Below are 12,937 nucleotides of genomic sequence, written 5' to 3'. Positions count from 1 at the left end.
CCATTTACCAACTTTTTTTAGTTAATATGTTGTAATCTGTGATGAATTACCTTCAACGCATATGAAAGAAGAAAGTTTCCTTACATATTAATGCTTATATAATATATATAGTGATAACAATGAAAGTATAAAGGTCAACAAAGCCATTTAAGATGGCTCAATTAGTTATCAAACAAATTGAAAATGAATATTTATATTAATTTGGTACTCATAAGAACCTAGGAGGAAACATCATACAAACTACAAAAATCCATATATTCTAATAATATATCATTAAAAACATTTAGATAATCATACATGATGTAGTGGTGGATTTCACAGACTTTTATCTAAAATTTCAGGAACAAAGAGGAGGTCTTAGAAATCAATACTAAGGTGTTGTTTGTTTTTTTGAAAGTAAACAGTCATGAAGTCTACAGACCACCTCTGCAACCCTCTGCAGTAAAAGAGGTGGAGCAAACGGCTGCAGACTGTAATAAGAAGCGTGTTTGTTTTTTTAACATCTGCATTTGCTGCATATATTAAAAAATTAAAATAAACTGATTTTATAAACCAAAAATAGTTTTTTAATACCGAAAATTTAATAATGTATGACATTTCAGCAATAATTTATGATATTTCAACAAAAAATAATGATATTTCAACAAAAAATAAAGATATTTTAGCAAAAAATAATAATATTTCATCATTATTTTTAGGGCTTTCTTTGGTTGAGACCTGAGACAATGCAACATAATTAAGGGGTTAACTTTGAAAAAAAATCTTAGGAAAAAGGAAACAAATATACTTCATATTCTCAAACAACATAACCTCTTGTTACTAGACCAAAGATTTGAAAGCCTTGAGAAGCAAAGCCTGCAAATTAAAAATGCATATCAGCTAGACCCAGGAACCAAAATTGAAATTTACTCCTATGTATATGTAATTTGATGTAGGAAAGCTTTTATTCCAGATGGGCTACTTAAACTTTTAGAAAGGATTTGGTGTCCCTAAGTCATTGAATCGTTTGCAAAATTGGACATGAACACATGAAAAAAACTGAAGAAATCAGCATAGAGGAATAACTACAAATAGTTGGTATGCTTGTCACACCCCCGAACCAGACAGCGGAAACGTCTGGGGGCTTGTGTGTGACTTCATCTTGTAATATCATCACAATGTAAATAATTGAAACAAGACAACATCATCATTATATATATCAGAATACAACCAACATTGTTTACATCATGTATATTATCATAAGTTACATGCCAAAATATTCAATGTATGATGATAACAAAATTCTACGAATTCCACATGATCTTGTAGACCTTCCCATTTAACGATTTCCTGAGAATACAAGTTATTTTGAAAATGTCAACATATATAATGTTGGTGAGTTCATAAGCATGTTTGAATGAAAAGTTTTGTATTGTTGGCAAAACACCAGAAAATTTGATATTGTCTGAAAAATTGTTTGAAAGTGATGTGTCAAAATCGAGTATTGATGCATGTGTGTTTTCTGTTTTTGGAATGTATACAAGGATGTAATCCGGATAAAAATCATGTATTTTCTATTGTAAGTAAAAGGTATTGTTTAACTGTGTATTACCCCAGAAAATCCTATATTTTCTGTTTATAAGAGTGTTGTGGTCTCAACCCTAAGACCGAATATCAATGTATGAATGTTATCGTATCAACAAGATTTTATATGTGTTCCATAAAAATTATGTTGAAGAGAATCTCTATGTGAGCCGTTTTAACCATACTTGATTATGACAAATTCGCCTGTCGTGGCATTTTCAGGCACCAGCTTGATTAAGGTAAGGTTTATCACCATAAACTGGCCTAGTCTAACTGTAGCGAACAGCTCAGGTGTGGGGTGTCACCCTGTATAGATCTATACACAAACACTCGCTCTCCCTCCAAGAGACTCTATTTATAACTACAGCCTACGATTGTACACTCGAGATGTGTCAACCGACATGTCTCACTAGCATCCTTGACTGAATTTACGCGAATATGGTATTATATTATATAATGTTTTCGTGTGCGTTTTATGTTTGAAAAGCGCAATGAGTATGTATATGAATGTACGAGGCCCAACAGACATGTAGGAGGACACTAAGGCCCAATAACCATGTAATGTATAATATAGGCCCAATAAACATGTAAATGGGTCACTAAGGCCCAATAAACATGTAATATATAATCCAGGCCCAAAAGCATGTAAATGGGCCACTACAACCCAATAAACATGGAAATTTACATCTTTAGTCCATTTGTATATAAATTAACATTTTGGCCCAAGTATATATATATATATATATATATATATATATATATATATATATAAGTTGATGTTTTTGGCCCACTATTATAAAAATTTACATTTTCGGCCCTTTTTAGAAAACAAGGACATTTTCGGCCTATATATATATATATATATATATATATATATATATATATATATATATAATTTGCATTTTCAGCCATTTTTAAATAAAAATGACATTTTCGGCCTATTTATATATATAATTTACATATTCAGCCCTTTTAAATTAAAAATGACATTTTCAGCCCAAGTTTTGTAAAAATGACATTTTAGGCCCAAATCCAAATAAAGTGACGTTTTCAGCCCATAAAACCGTAAGTTTACATTCTTGGCTCAAATTTGTGTTAAAGGGCAATTTAATCCATAAAAATCATAAATTTACAATTTAGGCCCAAATAAACCGTGAAGGCCCACTTTAAGGCCTATTATGCAAAATTTGACACTTTTGGCCCTTTTAACACTGTGATTATCATAAAGAACCATTTTTATGCATATATGACTCTTTTTGTCCAAGTAAAACCGTAAGTTTCATAAAAATTCCATTCTTTTGTTTATTTATCAAAATTGTCCCTTTTACAAGCACTAGTTTAGTCTTTCAACATCTTTAACATGTATAATAATTTTATCTTCAAGGTAAATTATACAAAGTGGTTTGGTTCATAAATATCATCAAGTCTTTGTTAGAGTTTTCAAGATTTATGGAGTTTCATCACAACAACACAACACATAACATAGAAACACACATAAACATGCACAAATACATAGATCTAGCAAATAAGCAACTTGTATCCTCCCCCAAAACATAGTAAAACCGAAAAACAAGGGGTATGCACTCACCTTGGGGTTTGGATTCGGTTTTGATGAAGAGATGAGAGGAGATGATGTTGTTTTCGGCCTTGAGTGCTTCTTTGGAAGGATTTTCAAACTTAGATGGTCCTAGGAAGCTAGAACATGAAATAAACCTATGTAAGGAAGAGTTCTTAACTTAAAAATGGAAATCAAGGACTTATGTATGATGAAAACTTACCAAGTAGATGATACTTGTTGAAAAACTCTTGGAATCACACCCAAGATCATGAAAATGGAAAAGAAATGAGGGAGTTTCTCCTTGAGCTTAAGAGGATTTTGTGAGAGAGTTTGAATAATTTTGAAGTGAGATGTGGAGAGAGAGGGGGTCTCGACCGATAATAAGAAGAGAGAGAGAGAGAGAGAGAGAGAGAGAGAGAGAGAGTGTGTGTGTGTGTGTGTGTTTGTGTGTGTGTGAGAGAGAGAGAGAGAGAGATGTTGAGGAGATGTTGCATGGAAGACCACCATGCAAAGATTATGTGTCACTTGCTAGATTAATCTCCTTTCCCCCCCCCCTTTTGTTTTGTTAATTTGGCCGAGAATGGGCTAAAGAAAAATGGAGATGAAATGTTTTGACCCTTCCTTAGTTTAGTTCGAATTTATGGAGCCCAAATAATATTTTTCGGCCTATTGGACCCTTTTTATGGGTCTACGGCCCAAAGGTGGTGAAGGGATGGAGTTTACGACCCATTAGGGCTAATGAATCATTTATGGCCCAACATGGCCCATTAGAGATAAAATGAACTATTCTAGGCCCACATGACCCAAAATGTTTTAGTTTCATGAATGTGAGTTCCATTAGAACCCATATAGGGTTCCTAGGCCCAAAGTAGTTAAATTGAAAGTTTATTGGTCCATTAGGCCCAATAAGAGGATCTTAGTCCATATTAACTTGAACCGGGATTTCTAGGGTTTTCAACCCATAGTTGACTATATGGAATGTATTTCACTAGGTTTTGAACTTAAATCAAGAGTTTGGATTCAAATGGATGGTTTTGATTAAGCATAGAGTATGATTTTTACTTAGAATACATGCCTTGCAATAGATGATGTTTACATGAGAATATAATTTCCTAGCTAAAATGCTAATTGTGACAATGCTCGAGTAAAAAGGATAATAAAGACCCAAATGCTAAAAGTGTGAAAATGGCATACCTCGGAACAGAAATCGCAAAAAAGAGGACGAATGAGTGCGCATTTTGAATTTGGAATTTCAGAGCAGAAATTACTGATGGGATTCAAGTCTTCATAATCCTGTAACCGAGCTATAAACACACTTTGTGAAAACTTGAACCCATCATGAAGAAGAAGAAGAAAGCAAAGCGAAGATGTACCAACTTTAGGTTTGAAGGGAGATATGGTGAAGAGAAAGGACGAGGGCTAAGGTTTTTCAGACCTTGTACTTGACCCCCAAATCTGGAACGAACATAGGTGGTGGAGCTCGTCTTGATTAATCAGCTGTTGTGGAGAACGATGGGAAAAGTGAGAGTAAAAAAGGTGAGATGGAAGAAGAAGAAAAGGAGTCAGAGGCGGTGACCATAATCAGTAACCATTTCTCAAAGGTGGTGGCCATCTGTGTTCTTTGTAGTTCGTCGATGAAAGAGGTAGTGATTAAGCAGATGAGGGAACAGACAATGTGGGTCGATGAGGTGGAATTTTTAGGACCCAACAATTGACTAGCCAGCTTTAAGGGACTAAACTTGCCAACCCTACAAAATAGTATGGAAAAACTCTCAAGTATCAAAGTTTACTATTGATAAATATGTCCATATTTAATATATATATATATATATATATATATATATATATATATATATAATCAGAAATAAATAAAAGAAAATTTATAAAACATATTAAAAAGGGTAAAATAGCCATTTATAGCAACCTACTTGTTATTTATGACATCTTAAAGCAAATATTTCTTTAAATAGAAAGTTGGATGTTATAAATTGATTAAGATATTTTGTTTTTCACATTTAATAGTAGTGCACTCTTTTATTTATGGTGTTGCACAACATCGTGCTTTCTATTTATATCTTCTTATAGCTAGTGTGGCTTTAAACATAAATTAGGTTGTTATATATAAATTGAGTAAAATATGTTGTTTATGTCATTTTATAGCAACACACTTTTCATTTATGTCATTGATAGCATCCTACTTTCCAATTAAGCCATCTTATAACTAATGTACCTTTAACTAGATAGTATGACAAAAATATTCTTTTATAACAATGTACTTTTCATTTATGTCATTTTATAGCATCTTACTTTCCAGTTATGTCATCTTATTGCTATTGTGCCTTTAAGTAGATAGTAGGTTGCTATAAATTGACAAAAAAAATATTATTTTTATATCATTTTAGAACAATGTACTTTTATTTACGTCATTTTATAGCAGCCTATTTTCTACTTATGTTATCTTATAGTTGCTGATGCTTTAAATAGAAAGTAGCTTGCTATAAATTGACAAAAATATTTTGTTTTTCACATTTATTCGTTTCATAATAGCATGTTTTCTATTTATGTCATCTTATAATAGCTATTGTGGCTTTAAATATAAAGTATGTTGCTATAAATGGACTAAATATAATGTTTTTTCTCATTTTATAGCAATAGACTCTTCATTTGTTCGTTTTCTAGCAACATGTTTTCTATTTATGCCATCTTAAAATAGCTACTGTTGCTTTAAATATAAAGTAGGTTGCTATAAATTGACTAATGATCAAAATGAACGAAATACAATTGCTTACCTCAAGGTGTAAAACACGACATGTATGCATTCATGATGAGAGATTAGCCAATCAAGAATAAATTAGACAATTATTTATTTGATCCCTGATTTTTAGGAGAAACTTAAATTTGTCTTAATTAAGTTTCGGTTATGATTGCAATAATTAATTGTAATTTGATATTGAAAATCCTATAAAATCATGTTTAATTAATAATTTATTAAAAATAACTGACTAATAATTGTGATTTTTTACTATAAAAAAATTAATTATTTATATAGTTGTGGTCCACACGGGCTATAAGCTAGTGTGTGTGTGTGTGTGTATATATATATATATACACACTCTAATAAATGAAGGTTTTTTTTTTGCCAAATGTCATTTTATATTATTTTGAATTATTTTTTTTTTCCAAATATCATTTCATGAGTTTTTCTTTTTTATTTTTTATAAATTCCACATAATACTTTAATGTAATAATTACAATAAATATAGTAATATATGAATATCAAATTTCATTAATGGACTCACCTTCTTATTTCAAAATTTCAAACTAAAGCTCATTAGTTTATTTTGTTTATTTATTTAAATTTAAAAGATAAAAATTCAATTTTAATAATTCATTATTTTTCTTATAAATTCAAAGCTCTTAAATAAATGAGTTATATATATATATATATATATATATATATATATATATATATATATATATATATATATATATATATATATATATATATATAGGGTTATGTTCATGTGAGACGGCCTAATTTTGTGAGACCGTGAGACGCAATCTTAGTTACTCATTTAGTAGATAAAACAAAAACATTTTTAAAATGCAAAATAATTAAAAATTTTCGAAATTTTTTTTCCAATATTATTTTCGGAATATTTATTTTCCAAAAAAAATAAAAAAATACCAAAAAAATAATAAATACAAAAAAATATATTTTTTTTACATATTTTAGTAGAATAATTAAAATATTCTACATATCTGGCAAATCTAGTAGAATATTCTAAACAATCTAAAAATCATATTAGAATTATATAGTGTAATATTCTCTTAGAATATTTCATGTATTTTTCAAAAAAATGGTAATTTTTTTATTATTATTTTTATTTTATTTAGGTAAATAAAGTTCCGAAAATAATAATTAATTTTTTTTTTGGATTTTTCCTTTTATTTTACATTTTAAAATTATTTTTAGATTTTGGTCTCACGGTCTCACAAAATTAACTTGGTCTCAAATGAACCTGAAAATATATATATATATATATATATATATATATATATATATATATATATATATATATATATATATATATATATATATATATATATATATATATATATATATATATATATATATATATATATATATATATATATATATATATATATATATATATATATATATGACAATCTTTAGAAAGTAACTTTCTTATAACTTTGATTTTTAGAAATACTTTTACAATTTTGTTTTGGGAAAAATACAATTTTGCAACTTTTCAAACCTTCACATTTTTAAGCATGTGTTTTATGAAAATTCGTTTTCTACTCTTTTACGTCCTTTTTTTTTTTACAATTATAATGTGGTTCAAACATTTTTCTATAGATTCTATTTATTTCATTAATTTAGTTATTTTATATATTACATAAAATTACTCATTTTTGTAGAAAATTAATTTTTATAATTTTCTTATATATATATATATATTTTTATAAGAAATTAAATATCGTCTTATTTTTTGTTCATACCAATACTCTTACCCAATTAAATGATGACATGCGTCATATTAGTATATATTAAAATATAATTAAATGAATATTAAATGTTACACATGTTATCATTTAATTAGATTGAAAGATTTATAGGAATAAAAAGCAGAATGATATTTTGATTTCTTTATTTTTAATTTTTTATACAAACTTTTCTCTTTTACGAAATCATTCCAAAAATGCATTTTTATCTATAAAACTATAAAATATAATTAGGCCGGATTCTACTCAGGGCCGGCCCTAGGTGATGATACGTGGCACCGACTTGACGAGTCCGTTAGGATTTCACCCTATAAATAAAGGTGTCGGGTTCCCTAATTTCCTCACCTCTCAACCCTCTTCTTTCTCTCTCTAAACTCTCTCTCTAAGCCTCCCTAACCCCCCAAAGCCTAGGGTAACTCCCAAGCACGAGGCGGAAGCCCCGGAGCGCCCGACGGCTCTGAGAAAAGAGCCTCTCGGCTCGGGAACGCTGCTCCAGCGAAGCCCGGTTTTGCGAAAAATCCGCTGTAAGTGAGCTACGCCTACGCTATTTTTAATATAGCTTCTAATTAATTATAGTAACATTATTAGGACCTTAATATAATTATTTGGGCTATTATTATGAGTTATATTGAGTGTTATTTAACGCTTATATAATAATAATAATAATAATAATAATAATAATAATAATAATAATAATAATAATAATAATAATAACTAGACTATTAATTAGTCACGATTAACGTCAGACTAAACCCTAGTCATATTGATACTAGGTTTTGTCAAGGAAATTGTTTTAAGAGTAACAAAGTGTTGTCCGAGTGCCGAGTCACCACCTAATCAGGTGAGTGCATAGTCCCTTTCATCTTACATATAGATATGAAGTATTTTAATATAAATTACGTGTTATGTGTGCATATTGTCTGAATACTTGCTGTCTATGCTGGTGAAAGATTTTTATACATGTTTTAAATGATGTAAACTGTATAAAGTATTTTATATCTACAAAATATGTTTGGTAAAACATGAGCAGATGAATGATGAGGGATAAAAGCTGAAATAAAGGAACATTAGTAGTATGGACCTAGTGCCCTATAGGTAAACATTGGCAGCAATAGACCTAGTACCCTATAGATAAGCACTGGCAGATGCGCCACAACCCATAGATATTTTAGATCTACGGTAAACGTCCTAGCAACTGCGCTCTAAGGACAGTATTGACAGTTGCGCCTAATATAGAGCCTTATGACCATGACAGTAGCGTTTAAAGGTCAATACCGGCAGAATCGCCTCATAGAAAATGTCCTAATTCTGGCAGCTGCACCTAAGTGATAGAACTAGCAGCTGTGCTTGATAGCTGTGTCATTGAAAACAATGGACTTTGTACATATTCCTTCGGATAATCCTTAGGAATGAATTAATGAGAAATAGCTGATCTTAGGGTAAATTCTTAAGAATATAATGAGAATGGGTAATTGGGTTGATTGTTTGATGTTTAAATATAATAATTATATTATTGTTGGTTGAAAACCCTATGTACTCACCAGGTTTCCCAACCTGACTCACTCTAGCTTATTTGTATCACAGGTGTCGATACGAAGCTACTTTACATTGAGAGATTTAAAAGACATGTAGATCACTAGTGTAAATAAATGTAAGTTATGTTTATGCTTATGTTCCTGTATCGACGATGACATCCCAATGTTTTAAAATGAATAAAAAAAATACATTTATTCGGAAATGTTTTGATAACGTAATTATCATGTTTTTCTGGGGACAAATTCCACAACACTTTTAATAAAAAAAAAAAGAGTACTCTGATTTTTATAAAGCATAAACAAAATCGGTCTTTTCTGGCCGTGAAAATTGGGGATGTCACAAGGTGCTATAAGAACGGACACTTTTTTCCTCTATCTTTCTCTGATATTTATTTTTTGGATTCCTGACAACCACCACCCATCGTCAATCTCTCAAAAATAAAGACCTGTTCAAAAAAATATTATTTTAGATGAATATTTCTCTAATTCTTCATGACTTGGTCTTAGATCTTTCTATGATTTTTCATGCTGATTGGAGATTTCATTGGAAGCAAAGCAAATGAAAAAAACTTTTGGTTTGGTTTTGCTTTTATGGTTTTGCTTTCAGCCTCTCTTTATAAATTAAATTTTGCACTGCTCCCCTCTTTAATCTAATACTGTGCATTTAACATCTCACTCCTTAGTCTCAGGCAAATCATGTTTTCTTTAATTTTTGTTTCATGTCATTGATTGAATGAATAGAGGTTTACTGTTAATAGTTCCATGTCTAATTATGAAATCCAATTATACATTAGTAAGACATATTATCTTTCTCAAATTGTTTATCAAAAGTTGATTTTTTTATGCTTTTGTTTGCAACTAGCAATAATATTAATGGAAAATCATAACAGTTCTTATGCAGCATTGCCTTATCACGGTGTTTACAAAATGTCTCGCCATTCTTGTCTTAGAGTCTAGCCTTACAATCATACATTGTCATATTTATCATTCGTTTTATTTCAATGGCATATTCAATAGAGACAACATAATTAATCTTTTTTCCTATGCACAACTTTAACTACTTTTTAGTACACAAAAATGTAATAACTGCAAGACAACTTCTATGGTCTGCATGATTTGAAGTCGGTAAAATATTGCCAGGAATTGCCCATCCAAAAGTATTTGTAACATCCCAGAAATTTAGAAATAAAGTTGAAGGGCTAAAAGTGTAAATAAGAAGGTCGACTCGGCGAGTCGATGGATAGACTCGACGAGTCGAGTCGCGTTGCGGGTCACATGTTAAGTGACCAACTCGGCGAGTCGCATGGGTGGACTCGGCGAGTTGGTGCTGTATGGAGAAAACCCTAATCCCAGGGGTTGAGCCCTATATAAAGAACATAATACCCTCTCCCCAGCCTCTTTACCCTCCCTTGAGTTCCAGAAGCCCTTATAGACGTGTGAGAAGAGCCTTGGGAGCATTTTGGAGGTTGGATAAGTGATTTAAGAAGAAATCTTCAAGACTAAGGAGCTTGGATCAAGGAGGCTTGAGGAGATTTGGTTTACTCTTCAGTTGGAGGTTGTTTTGAGGTAAGGATTCGTCATTTTGGCTTTATTCCTTCTAGATCCACATTTTTGGAGCTTTAGGGTTTGTTTGGAAGAATTCATGTTGAGATCTTGATGCATGAGTTAGATCTGGAGTTGAAACTCCAGATCTGAGTTCCATATGGATTCTATGTGAAGAAAGCCCTTTGATTAGCCATGCAAGAGCCAGCCTTAATGAGTTAAGTTCCATTTTAACTTGGTTTTTGATGAATGGGTCATGGAAGCATGTAAAGGTAGCAGCTTTATATTGCTAATGAACCATAGGGACCCAGATCAAGTGTTTGGAGTAAGGGAGTGGCTCTGTGACTCGAGATTATGGAACTTCACGTTGGACTCGGCGAGTCGGGCTAGAGATTTGGCATGAGTCGCGTCATAGGTTTGATTGGATGCGTATTGTTATATGATTGTATGTTTATGTGCACATGGTTGTTGGACTGGGGTTGGGTTGAGGCGGGTCCTGCTTTGTGCTGTAGGCCAACATACCCAGGGTGGACCGGTTATCCCGAAGGCCCAGCAAGCGGTCCGGATAGGCTGTAGGCCCCACGAGGGCGGACCAGAAGTGCCGAGGCTCGGAGAGTGGACCAGACCGACTGAAGGCCCGGTGCGGGCGGACCAGTCATACTGTAGACTCAGAGAGTGGACCAGGTGGGTTGAAGGCCCGGTGCGGGTGGACCAACCACACTGCAGACTCGATGGATATGGCTAGACTCGGAGGGTGGACCAGGTGGACTGAAGGCCCGGTGCGACGGACCAGTCACACAGTAGACCCGAAGTGCATGGCTGTTCTGTTCGGTTATGATATGTTATGCGTGGTATATGTGGTTGGTATTTTGGGGGTATCTCACTAAGCTTTCAGGCTTACAGTTGTGGTTTAATGTTTTTCAGGTACTTTAGGAGACCGTGGCAAGGCGAATGTGTGATCGTACCGCTCCTTATGTTTATGTTTTATGATATGGTTCTGGGAAGACTCTGATAATAATTATATTGAAAACCTTTTTGTAATGACTTAACGAAACTGGATTGTTTTTGAAAAGTTTAAATTTGCTTGAATTTTTAGAGCGTTACAGTATTTAAGGGTGATAAAGCATGTTGCTTTTGGATTACAGTACCATCGTTAGTGGTACTTGGATGAGAAAGTAAAGTGTTATAAAAGTGAAGAACCACAACAACATATGGAGATGTAGGGAAAAACTGATGAATGGTTCTAGGCTTATCACTAGAAAAGGGTTAGTCTTAAATTATACTGAATGTAATCATCATGAAGCATATTTGTGGACAATTATGGTTAAAATTTACTGTCTTAAACGATTTTTGGTATAAACTTAAAATTGAAACATTATTGGTACAAATAAATGGGTATAATTAAGCATTTTCGCCATGGGCAAGAAAAACTGATGGACCGAGCGTGATTGTACTATAATTAGTGATTTTGCAAATTATACATACATAAATTTCCACTAAAAACGCATCTCTAATTGTGTAACAATAGTATTGGTTGCTATTACTAAACATAGATAAAATGAAAAACATACGTATAAAAACTTTACATGTAAAAAACAGTATATATGCATTACTAATGTCAACTTATAGATATTTTTTATAGCAATAGAAAATTTTATAAACATAAAAGCCAGAAAACTGGTAAATAAAACATTTAGATATCAAATTGATTGAACACAAAGTTGTATAATCAATGCTTTAATGAATCTTAGTTAATTGAGGTTTTATGAAGATGGAGGATAAAGACAATTAATTGAAAGGGGAGCATGGAATCTCAATAAAAGTAAGATAGCGATTGTGGGTGGATCTATCCTTGGTCACACGTACACGGAAACCTAGAGCGACAAACTCACTGCCTTTTTATTTATTTTATCATTCCATTTTGCCAATGCCTTTATACTTTCTTCAGTTGTACTCTATGTTTTTGGACTTGTACCTTCCTTTTTAACTTTTCATGTTATATATTATACGAATTTTGTGTGTTTGAGAGGTGTACTCTCCTCTAGATTTGGTATTTGTGGATTTCCAAATACTGCTTTTGAGGGAGAAAATCCTAATTTTTTTATGTTATATTCGTAAATTTTGTAGAATGCAATGTACAGGTTAATTTTGTATAATAAATTTGTACTTTGTGAAATGAGCTTTGTACTTTTTTATTATTTAATTTAGC

The sequence above is a fragment of the Lactuca sativa genome, chromosome 4 (genome assembly GCF_002870075.4).
Source record: "Lactuca sativa cultivar Salinas chromosome 4, Lsat_Salinas_v11, whole genome shotgun sequence".
In the NCBI taxonomy this organism is placed as follows: Eukaryota; Viridiplantae; Streptophyta; class Magnoliopsida; order Asterales; family Asteraceae; genus Lactuca; species Lactuca sativa.
This window is presented reverse-complemented; position numbering follows the sequence as displayed.